The sequence below is a fragment of the Rhinopithecus roxellana genome, chromosome 16 (genome assembly GCF_007565055.1).
Source record: "Rhinopithecus roxellana isolate Shanxi Qingling chromosome 16, ASM756505v1, whole genome shotgun sequence".
Classification (NCBI taxonomy): Eukaryota; Metazoa; Chordata; class Mammalia; order Primates; family Cercopithecidae; genus Rhinopithecus; species Rhinopithecus roxellana.
Window position 1 is genome coordinate 112,470,203 of NC_044564.1, and position 12,214 is coordinate 112,482,416.

The 12,214-nt window shown below is 45.2% G+C and overlaps 1 protein-coding gene across 3 annotated transcripts in view; it reads right to left on the minus strand.

The window, feature by feature from the left end:
- Positions 1-11,247, minus strand: part of LPAR1 (lysophosphatidic acid receptor 1) — a 186,400-nt gene extending 175,153 nt beyond the window's left edge. The window contains exon 1 of one of the 3 annotated variants that reach the window (XM_010365565.2): positions 10,554-10,856. The gene's annotated coding sequence lies outside the window, so the exon portion shown is untranslated. Of the gene's footprint in view, positions 1-10,395; positions 10,510-10,553; positions 10,857-11,037 lie in introns of those variants that run through there. The other 2 variants (XM_030920225.1, XM_030920226.1) reach the window with 2 other exon arrangements.
- Between the last annotated feature and the right edge of the window lie 967 nt (positions 11,248-12,214).

Below are 12,214 nucleotides of genomic sequence, written 5' to 3' on the forward strand. Positions count from 1 at the left end.
TCTTTGCTTGAACCTTGGTTTACCACATTCATCACCACCTACCTGATCTTAATGATGAGTCCATGTCACTCCATGTTCATGACCTGCTCAAGAGTGAGGACCATACTTTCTTAAATTTTTTTGACTTTAGTGTCCTCAGGCCAAGCATGATGGCTTGCGCCTATAAACCCAGCACTTTGAGAGGCCAAGGCAGGTGGTTCACTTGAGGCCAGGAGTCCAAGACCAGCCTGGCCAATATGGCAAAACCCCATCTCTACCAAAAAATACAAAAAAAAATTAGCCAGGCATGGTGGCGCACGTCTGTGGTCCCAGCTACTTGGAAGGCTGAGGCAAGAGAATTGCTTGAATCCAGGAGGCAGTGAGCCAAGATCATGCCATTGCACCCCAGCCTGGGCGATAAAGTGAGACTCTGCTTCAAAAAAAAAAAAAAAAAAAAAATTAGTGTCCTCAGCCGAACATAGAGGACACAGAAGTTCTCCAAGATCTCAGTTGCACAAAACTAAACTGACAGCATCTCAAAGTGACCAGAGAACAGATTGTGCTGAATCTGGAAAAGTCAGTCATCTTGCCCTAGCCTTTGAACCTTTACTTCTCTGTGCCTAGTCAAAAAGTAAAGCATAGTTTGAAGTCAGGTAGCGTGACGCCTCCAGCTTTGTCCTTTTGACTTAGGATTGTCTTGGCAAGGCGGGCTCTTTTTTGGTTCCATATGAACTTTGAAGCAGTTTTTTCCAATTCTGTGAAGAAACTCATTGGTAGCTTGATGGGGATAGCATTGAATCTATAAATAACCTTGAGCAGTATGGCCATTTTCACAATATTGATTCTTCCTATCCATGAGCATGGTATGTTTTTCCATTTGTTTGTGTCCTCTTTGATTTCACTGAGCAGTGGTTTGTAGTTCTCCTTGAAGAGGTCCTTTACATCCCTTGTAAGTTGGATTCCTAGGTATTTTATTCTCTTTGAAGCAATTGTGAATGGAAGTTCATTCCTGATTTGGCTCTCTGCTTGTCTGTTACTGGTGTATAAGAATGCTTGTGATTTTTGCACATTAATTTTGTATCCTGAGACTTTGCTGAAGTTTCTTATCAGCTTAAGGAGATTTTGGGCTGAGACGATGGGGTTTTCTAAATATACAATCATGTCATCTGCAAACAGGGACAATTTGACTTCTTCTTTTCCTAACTGGATACCCTTGATTTCTTTCTCTTGCCTGATTGCCCTAGCCAGAACTTCCAACACTATGTGCTGACTTCAAACTATACTACAAGGCTATAGTAACCAAAACAGCATGGTACTGGTACCAAAACAGAGCTATAGACCAATGGAACAGAACAGAGTCCCCATAAATAATACCACACATCTACAGCCATCTGATCTTTGACAAACCTGAGAGAAACAAGAAATGGGGAAAGGATTCCCTATTTAATAAATGGTGCTGGGAAAATTGGCTAGCCATAAGTAGAAAGCTGAAACTGGATCCTTTCCTTACTCCTTATACGAAGATTAATTCAAGATGGATTAGAGACTTAAATGTTAGACCTAATACCATAAAAACCTAGAAGAAAATCTAGGTGGTACCATTCAGGACATAGGCATGGGCAAGGACTTCATGTCTAAAACACCAAAAGCAATGGCAGCAAAAGCCAAAATTGACAAATGGGATCTAATTAAACTAAAGAGCTTCTGCACAGCAAAAGAAACTACCATCAGAGTGAACAGGCAACCTACAAAATGGGAGAAAATTTTTGCAACCTACTCATCTGACAAAGAGCTAATATCCAGAATCTACAAAGAACTCAAACAAATATACAAGAAAAAAACAAACAACCCCATCAAAAAGTGGGCAAAGGATATGAACAGACATTTCTCAAAAGAAGACATTCATACAGCCAACAGACACATGAATAAATGCTCATCATCACTCGCCATCAGAGAAATGCAAATCAAAACCACAATGAGATACCATCTCACACCAGTTAGAATGGCAATCATTAAGAAGTCAGGAAACAACAGGTGTTGGAGAGGATGTGGAGAAATAGGAACACTTTTACACTGTTGGTGGGATTGTAAACTAGTTCAACCATTATGGAAAACAGTATGGCAATTCCTCAAGGATCTAGAACTAGATGTACCATATGACCCAGCCATCCCACTACTGGGTATATACCCAAAAGACTATAAATTATTCTACTACAAAGACACATGCACACGTATGTTTATTGCGGCACTATTCACAATAGCAAAGACTTGGAATCAACCCACATGTCCATCTGTGACAGACTGGATTAAGAAAATGTGGCACATATACACCATGGAATACTATGCAGCCATAAAAAAGGATGACTTTGCATCCTTTGTAGGGACATGGATGCAGCTGGAAACCATCATTCTTAGCAAACTATCACAAGAACAGAAAACCAAACACCGCATGTTCTCACTCATAGGTGGGAACTGAACAATGAGATCACTTGGACTCGGGAAGGGGAACATCACACACCGGGGCCTATCATGGGGAGGGGGGAGGATGGAGGGATGGCATTGGGGAGTTATACATGATATAAATGATGAATTGATGGGTGCTGACGAGTTGATGATGCAGCACACCAACATGGCACAAGTATACATATGTAACAAACCTGCACGTTATGCACATGTACCCTAGAACTTAAAGTATAATAAAAAAATTAAAAAAAAAAAAGTAAAGCAAGTAGCTCTCTGTGGAACTACAATAAATAGTGGGCACAGAATGAATGTCTCATTTACTTGACAATAATCCTTCTCCCCACAATCGTAGTCCAAGAAGGCAAAGCATCCCCTTAACAAAAGGCAACTCTGTTTCATTTGTGTTATTCTCTTAGTAAGAACACACCATCCTTATCATCTGCTGATTACAGACTTCCAAGGCGGGGGTTCTCATTGAATACTCCTGCAATGAAACCTGCCTATAATGAATAACTCTACCTATCTTCTCTGCTCCAGAAGTGGCTGATAGGCCTTTCATCCAGGACTTGTTTTCTACCTAACAAAAGTTTCCCAGATGCCAAACGCGTGCTCCAAAATGCCCCTCCTCCTGTGGTCTGAGACCCAGATGAAGCAGGGTCCCTGTGGCAATAATATTCTCTGCAATGCTGTTTGTCATCTTGGTTGTTGCACAGCTGGAAACAGTTTTCTTGTTCCCATTTACAATAGTCAGACATTCATCATCACTCTGACAAGAACTCTTGAGTGATGTCATGCTCCACAAGTTCAAGAAGGGCCCATGCAGGCTCTTCCAGCTTCAAACTTCTCACTCTTAATGGCAGCCTCAAGTATAGCTGCTCTAAAGCAAAAGAAAATGGAGGCAGGCACAGACAGATACACACACAAACATACATATGAGTATGTATAAACATACCCACACTCATCCCACACACACATAAATATACATAAGTATTAATTTGTGTAGGTTTGTATAAGCAAAAGGACAACTATGGAAGGCTATGAAACAAACTGATATCAGATGTGTAAGGTTAAAGTGGCAGAGAGATTTTTATGTTTACTTTAGACACATCTGTAGTGTTTGAATCACTGCAAAAAGGTGATTTGGTTGGGATGCTTTCTATTGTGTTTACATCCCTGAGTGACTTGAAGATCATAAGTGAAATGCATTAGTGAAGCAAAGCACCATGATAGGGTGACTTCAAAATAAGTATTAGGCAGATGCGGTGGCTCACACCTGTCATCCCAACACTTTGGGAGGCCAAGGTGAGAGGATCCCTCGAGCCCAGGAGTTTGAGACTAGCCTGGGTAATGTAGTGAGACCCCATTTCTTAAAAAAGAAAAAGAAAAAGAAAAAAATACCAGGCATAGTGGCACACACCTGCAGTCCCAGCCACTTGGAAGGCTGTAGTGGGAGAATAGTTTGAGCCCAGGAGGTCAAGGCTGCAGTGAGCCAGGATTATGCCATTGCACTCCAAGACCCTATCTCAAATAAATAAAAAATAAGTCTGACTTTCCACAGGCACTAGATTTGAGTTATTCTAGAAAGCAAACTATACACTGAGCAAAGAATCTCAAACACAAGTTGGGTTAAAAGTAAGAATAGAGAAAATGAGACGGAAGCAAGGCAGGGCTATAGATAAAACACAGCTATGTCTATCTCTAGACTTTAAAACAGATAAATCCTAGCAAAATATTTCAAGCATATAAAATGAAAATGAGATTACCAGGCTCTGTGGTCTCCTTCCCTAAGAGGGAAAGGCCAACTCACCTCAAAGTATTGAGATTATCTTGCAGAAAATGTTCTTAAAATGGAAGAGTAACAAGATATATATGCCTGAGTTTGAAGGCATTTTAAAAGAACTTCTCTTACTAATGTTATATGATAGAAGGTAAGTTCCATGACAGAAGGGATCCATCCATATCTTGTTTCCTGCAGTGCTATCTTCCCAGTATAGGGTGGGTACAAATGTCTACTGAATATGGAAGAGTAATATAAAGGATTAAGGAATACGTAGTAAATGAAAACTAGAATTACCAACCAGATATCAGTTCTTATTCTTATTTTCCAGATGTAAAAAGACAGGCACTTTGACCTACCCAGGAGTAGCAAAACTGGAGACAGAAAGCCTTTTGATCCCTTTTTCACCTCTTCTAGGCTTGGTTTATCTTCCAGGGTCCTTCCAGATCCTAACCTTCCAGGAGCATTCCCTGACCTCCACCACCTCACTGCTAAGGGTCAAGTGCTTCGCTTGGTGCTCCCGCAAAGTTATCTCTCTCATAAAACTTGTTACACTGAATTGTAATTATCTGTTAATCGTGCGTAAGCTCCTCCTGGAGGGTGGGATTCCTGCCTTATTCACACTCACCCCTAGTAACTAGCACAAAGTCTGGTATATAGTAGGCAGTCAGTTAAGTGCTCCTGAGATGGGGGCTTAAAAAAAATAAAAATAAAAAATAATAATAAAAACATGTTTCCTCTGCCTCTGCCCCTGAACCATTTCTCCCTCCAAAGACCCAGGAATATCCTTCAATTAGGGCAGAATTTCAGGACCAGGGCAGTTAAAGTTTGGTCAAAGAGAACACCTAGACATAGGCGAAGAAAATTTAGTATAGCAGATTGACATAAAGTCTAATCTACAGCATTGTTTAGACACACAAGGTAATGAATACGGGGAAACTGGCTATAAAGGAACGGTTCACAGTAGCAATCTCAGCATAGCAAATCCTAAACTCTGAAAAACATAGCACACGTAATGGCCATAATGAACAAAATTTCCTTCAACCAACAGTTGGAAATCCCACCCATGGCTGGGTATTAGTCAAAGTTTTTTGCTTTTAGAGAAAAAGGATGGTTTTGAAAACATTTTCCTTTATTTTCATAATACAACAAACACAGCTTGCCCTGCCTCATGCAAGCTTATTGCATGTTTGTTTTAGCACTGGACTAAAGTTAAGGGTCTGCCCTGTCATTATATCACTTTTTTAAAACAGTAACACAAAAATAAAATAAATTATAACCTAAATCCATGAATGCAGTAAAATAGTTCTCTTTCATTTCTGGAAAAAAAATAATTAGAATTTTACATGGACTTCAGGGTTAAAGTTTCTATAGCACTGATTAGATGACAGGGACATGCAAGTATTAAGACAATTTTCTTTGGCCCAGCCCCACAAGTTAATAATACAACAACAACACTGCTTTGAAATCATACTAACCTGCTAAAAAATGCCAAGGAGTTTAAATAAAATCATCACCACCACCACACCACCCCTCCACTTCTCCCACCAAAAGTATGTCCTAAAATGAAGTGTACTAACCTTGGGCTTCTCCAACTTAATTAACTTAATTTATTAAACATGCCAAACTCAAGTTCCCTTGCAGAAGATAAAACAAACTTCTGGGAAGATCATTTATTCAAATTGAATTCACAAGGTAATTGAAAGAAATTTGGCCAGCTTCTTTTTCTTTTTCTTTTCTTTTTTTTTTTATTTTTTATTTTTTTTTTAGTTTTTTGAGATGGAGTCTCATTCTGTCTGCCCAGGCTGGAGTGCAATGGCACAATCTTGGCTCACTGCAACCTCCACCTCCCAGGTTCAAGCAATTCTCCTGCCTCAGCCTCCTGAATAGCTGGGATTACAGATGCCCGGCACCACACCTGGCTAATTTTTTGTATTTTTAGTAGACACAGGGTTTCACCATGTTGGCCAGGCTGGTCTCAAACTCTTGACCTCAGGTGATCCACCCGCCTCAGTCTCCCAAAGCGCTGGGATTACAGGCGTTAGTCACTGTGCTCAGCCTCTTCTCTTTCCTGTCTGTCTCCTGGGTACCCTAGCATCTCCAGATTCAAGAGCAATTCAGAGACATCCAAGTCAGTTCCACCTCTGACATGCAACTGAAAACCGACGTATATCCTCCTGTGACACAGAGGTACTGGGGAGCATATGTGAACCTACAGAGCTCCTGAATACTTCTCCCAAATGGATCCCACAGAGTGAAGATAATGAGTTAAATGCTTTAGCTCTAGGGATTAAAATATATAGAAAGCAAGTTACTTCTACTGGAAGTTAAACTTAAAGAATTCTCATCATTATGTCATCTCTCACTGCAGTACCCACGGTGCTACTTGGTTTCCCCCTCTCTCTCCTTCCCTCTACTGCCTTGCCCTACCATTTACAGAGGCATTAATGCCAGTTTCAAACTAATAATAATTCTTTTTCTTCTGTGCTACAAATACCCAACCACTGTGGTTAAATACCATGTATAACATAAACAGGGTCAAGAATGCCAGTTGCCAGAAGAGTCATGTTTAAATTAGCATTAACCAGCAAGCCCTTCCCTAAACAAAAAAGAGAGGGGGGAAAAATGTTTTCTTGGACAGCTCTGTGCTTGCAGAATGACTTCAATCCCACATGTTCAAAAGGCTCCACAAGGTCTAGCTGTAACACAATAGCATCATTAATTTTTACTAAACTAAATTTCTCAAAAGTACAAAGCACTAACAATTTGCGGGGAGTGGAGAGGAAGAAACCACTTATTAGTTTATTCTACAACCTTTATATAATTTGAGTAAACTGGCAATAGTGTCTTAAAACCTAGCAGCCATAAGTTACACGGATTGTAGTGGAATAAAAGCCCAGTCCTCTGTCCATCATCTCTGCCCCTCACTCTGCCGCAATATGGGTTATTCAGTGTCTTTCTGCATCTTGAGGTTATGTAATACTTCCTCCTCGCCTCCCTATCCCCATGTAGCACAACTCCCCCACAATTTGTCCCTTTGTAACTTTCCAGCCTTCATCACCCCACACTCTCACTTTGTCTTCATTACCCCACCATTCGTCTTTTAAAAGATATGTTATTCTTCAAGCCACATTTATAAAGTCGTCCCCTAAATCGAAACGTAATTCTCCATTCCCTGGCATGCCAAAGTTCTTGGACCCTACAGCTACCACCCAGTTACACAACACTGTACATACATATTCAATATAAATCGTGAGGCTCGCTGCATCTTTCCCCCCTGCATTGCAGTTCTTTCTGGAGCTTCCTTTTCACCAGCCTTGCATCTACCACATGGAAGGAATTCAGTAACTGCTGAAATAAAATCGCCTCCTTTTCTCTCAACTTTCTAAGACATCTACAATAGTTTTCCCTAAGTTTTTTTTTTTAAGAGACAGTCTCTCTCTGTCACCCAGGCTGTAGTGCAATGGCACAATCACAGCTCACTGCAGCCTTGAATCCTGGGCTGAAGCCATCCTCCCTCCTCCGCCTCCCAAGTAGCTGAGACTACACGCACATGCCACCATACCCAGCTAATGTATTTATTTTTTTTGTAGAGACAGAGTCTCACTATGTTGCCCAGGCTGGTCTCAAACTCCTGGCTTCAAGTGATCCTCCTGTCTCAGCCTCCCAAAGTGTTGGGATTATAGGCATGAGCCACCACACCTGGCCAAGGATATTTAAATAAGAGGGTAACATGACATGTAAAAATAAGAAACCAAACAGTAGTACGATGCTGACTTAAGGCCAGAGAAGACTATTGGACTTTAAACCAAGAGCTTATGTTTAAGTTTTTATTACATCACAGTTCGGCTTTTAAAATTAATAACGTTCCTCAAGGGTGTAGGCATATTGATACCAAAACATAAAAGAAAAGGAAGACAGGCCACACATCAAGCACAGACATTAAAATCTTGACCTCAAACTAAATTCTAAAAGTTCTGTTATCTGCTGAATACTTGGAGCTTCCCAGTGAAAATGATACAGTGTATTCTGCCCAGATTGCAACTTTCCATACTAAGCATTTGAAATTATTCTTGGCCCTAAATATCACTTACTTCAGACTGAATGTCACTGTGTATCAAAAACACTGAGCAAGTGAAAATTTTATTATTTGAATGTTCCAGTAGGTCACTAATGGAATAGATTCAGTAAAACCTTGCAGAGTCTATGGTATAATTTGAAACAACAACAAAAAAAAAAATCAAATTACTTTCTGGAAAGTATTAGCTTTGAACAAAAATAGAAGTTTCAAAAGGGCTGCCACTTACATTCTTACCTCTGTTATTTCTTTCCCATCACTCACAGGGAGAGTGCTGTGTGCCCACAGACCTGAGCAGGAGCTGTTCCCCTGAGAGGCAATGATGCAAATGGGTCAAGTGATGCCTAGTAGAAGTCAGACTGCAAGAATCACCTTGACCTCACCTTAGTGCATTAGCTAAGCAAACTCACAAGCTTTAAATAATAAAGGTAACAAGAGACTGATCTGAGGGGGGAAGTATTACTGATTCCCTTGAGGAAAAGAAAAAAAAAAAAAACAGAGGAAATGAGCTCCCAGCTTAAGGATTTTTCTCCTCCAGGCATCCTCTGTTGCTGGTTTTCCTCCATCTTCCTGGCTCTCTGGACCTCTCACTTCCCCCTCTACCTTTTCCTACTGCTCTAACATAAAATAACCTCCCACCGGTTTCTAGCTATTTGGGAAGCTGGAAGGAACAGCAAGGATCACCAACCCCTTCCATTTTCCGGATGGGGAGACGGAGGAGACCAGGAGCTGAGCTGACCCGACCGGCTGAGGTAGCGCCGCTAGGGGACGTGGTGTGCCTTGCGGGCTCGGATGATGACAACCCAGCCTTCCCTCCTCGCTCCTCGCCCGTGCCTTCCTGCCTCAAGCTACCTCCTTCTCTTGCCACTTGGTGTTTTTATCCTCAAATTAGACAAGTATCAAGAAAAAAATGCAACCTTAATATACTTACAATGCTGATTATTATTCATAATTTTGCATTGGGGCAATTATACTCGCTCCTACTGGGATATGGAAATCAAGGGCAGAAACAACTAGGTGACATTCTACTTCCCTGTGTATTTTAATTCTATTTAGTTTGGTTCAATAACCATATCTTTAACATTCACCCTTTTTCCTTGGACTCACTCTTCTATCTGGCAAGAGAATAACTTCTTTAAAAACTTCGCATTTTCCAAGTGCACAGTCTCCCCTTAACCAGAACTGCAGACTCTGAATCACAGACCTCTGGCTTACCAGTTATGCTTAGCTGAGCAAACACACTTATGCAAATACGTGAAAAACAAACTGTTAGAGCCTGAAGGAATAGAGGATTTCGCTATGATCATTATTTACGTTTTCAATATTTATGTTTACCAATATCTATCTAACCCCATAGGAAACGACGCGTCCATAATGAAACAAGTCAGCACCCATATTTATGAAAAAATCCACGGATTTCAACAAAAATGGAGAGAGGGGAGCAGAAGCGGAGAGCCACAACCTCAGGCCCCAGACAGCAGGCAGCAGTAAGTCCTGAATGCCTTCACTCGTAACATTTCAAAGGCCAAATGGCAGCAAAGAAAAACAAGAATAAACTTTAAATCCATTCACCACAAAGCAGTCCTACGCAAGCCAAAGGAGCCGTCGATTTCAAAACCATCAACTCAAAGCCAGGTCCCTCCCTTGCCTTACAACCTCCAGTTACTTGCTAAGCACGTTTGTTAGGCGGCTGGACAGAAACTTAGTTAAAAGTCCTCAGCCCGGTGTGAGCGGACAACCGAGTCGTCAGTGGGAAACGAGAGGTGTGGAAGCCCCAGTGGCGCAGGGACCCCTCGGAGGTGCACGTCCAGCGGGACGAGGTTTTGGGAAAATTTCGAGGGCCCCTCGTAAACCCTCCCGCGCACCCACCCCGACCCAGGTAACCGGAGGCCACCTACGTGTCACTTGGGCGGGCCCCGGGGCGCACTGACTTGGCGCGGGACAGGAGGGCCGGCGGCCCGGGCGGCTGCGGCAACTTCCCTCCCGAGGATCGGTCAGCCGCTGGGTGCGGGAGGCCAGGGGAGCCTCGCCTCCTGCAGGCCGGCTCGCAAGAACTCACGGCCACCCACCCGCGCCGCGGCCCAGCGCGCGCACTCACACTCTCTCTGGCACCCGCACGCGCGCCCCCAACCACAAAGCCCGTCCGCGGCGGGACAGTGTGAGACCAGCGCGCCGTGTGGCGAACGAGCCGTCGCCGCGGCCTCTGGCTTCGCGCCCAGGGGGCGCCGTCCCCACACGCCGCGCCGGCCCCTTTACCTGCGCTTGCTGCCGCCGCGCGTCCCGCTCCCGCCGCCCCCGGGTTGGCTTCAGGCCGCGCGCCCAGTCCCGGCGGCCCCCGCCCCGCCGCCAGCCGAGTCCGTCCCTCCGCCCGCCCCTCGGCCGTCGCCCAGAGCGAGGCCGCCCCCTGCGCCCACCCCGCCGGGATCCCGTGCTCGGCCGGGCGGCGGGGAGGGCTCCGCGGCTCCGGGCCCTGGCCGCCCCAGATCTGGCCCGCGCTCAGCAGCGGAGCTGCAGACGGAGTCGCCACTCGGGGAGCGTCAGCCGCCGGTCGGCCCTACTGCCCGGCTTTGGCGCGCTGGCAGGAGGAGGGGGCGCAGAGGGAGGGCCGGAGGAGCAGCGCCGACGCCAGCGTCTTCTCTTCCTCCGCCTTCCTTCTTTTCTGCTTGCTCCACGTAGCACAAGTCAGCAACTCCCGAACCCCCAGAGTCCGCCCTCCCCGCTCCCAAGCTGGACCCCTTACCTGGTGTGGCGCCCCCAGCGCTCCTGACTTCTGCGCCCCTTCCACCATTCATTGGCTCGACAGCCCTCGCTGGCTGCAGGGCCGGGGCTAGAGGGTGGCCTTAGTCTCCCATTCATCATCTCAGCAGCCTCCCCCGCCCCGCCCCCGAGCCGACAGACCCGCAGCGGGAGACCCGTGGCCGCCAGCTCGGGTCCCACCCCCGCCCCTCCTGAGCTCACGCCAGCGCGGGACAGCTGGCAGGACTCCGCTGGACGCCCCGGCACGGCACTGGGCATTTTCACGTTGTTGCTCTCCTCTTGCCACTCGAAAAGCTGTGGAAAACATCGCGGGGCCCGCAAACCCCCGAAATGTGGCCTCCCTTTCGTGGTTCATTTTCTAAACTTTCCAGAGGGCGCAAAGTTTCTCCCAGCGCCGCCCTACACTGGAGGCTGAGAAGAACGCAGAGACGGCTTTGCTGCTAGAAAGGTGCATACGTTTCTAGTTCTGATTTTTCACTTCACTGGATCTGTAAACCAAAGCAAGTGTGTCTGCTCCCCTAGTTCTCCATATCCATGATTATACAGTTCTCTTCCGCTTTCCCAGTGTAGCTTTGCAAGTGTAAACTATCAATTTTAGTGAGAGTAATTAAGGGCGGGGACTGCACACCTGGAGGTGTAGGTGGGAGCGGCGCGGGACTAAGGCCCAGGGATCATTCTCAGGAGAGTGGCAGCCACAGGGATTCGCCCAGGTCTTACAACAACACCCACTCGATGGGGTCTCCCTAGCCACGCCACCTCACCACACCCATCTCCCACTTCTGGCTTCCCAGAATTTCCGGAGTAATCAGAATTATCAACCTCTCGCTGCACAGCTAAGGCCACCGCATATCAAAAATAGCAGCGTGTGAGTAAAAGTTTCATAACCCCTCGCCTTGAAATGGCACAGAGGACACAGCACGACAGCAGTAAGGCATGGGAACTCAGCAGAACTGATCCCATTGAGAGAAACGCAGAACAGCGGGGCAGGGCTATGTTGGTGGTGGCCACCCGGTAACCGTGGGCTTTGCAAAAAATAAAGGTCACTGCAAACCGCAGTTGGACGGAAGCTTTTCAAGCCTCATGTGAGTTATGCTGTGACAGGACCATAACCATCTCCCACCGGTGACTGCTTAGAACCTTGACCAAGCTCGTGTGGTTTT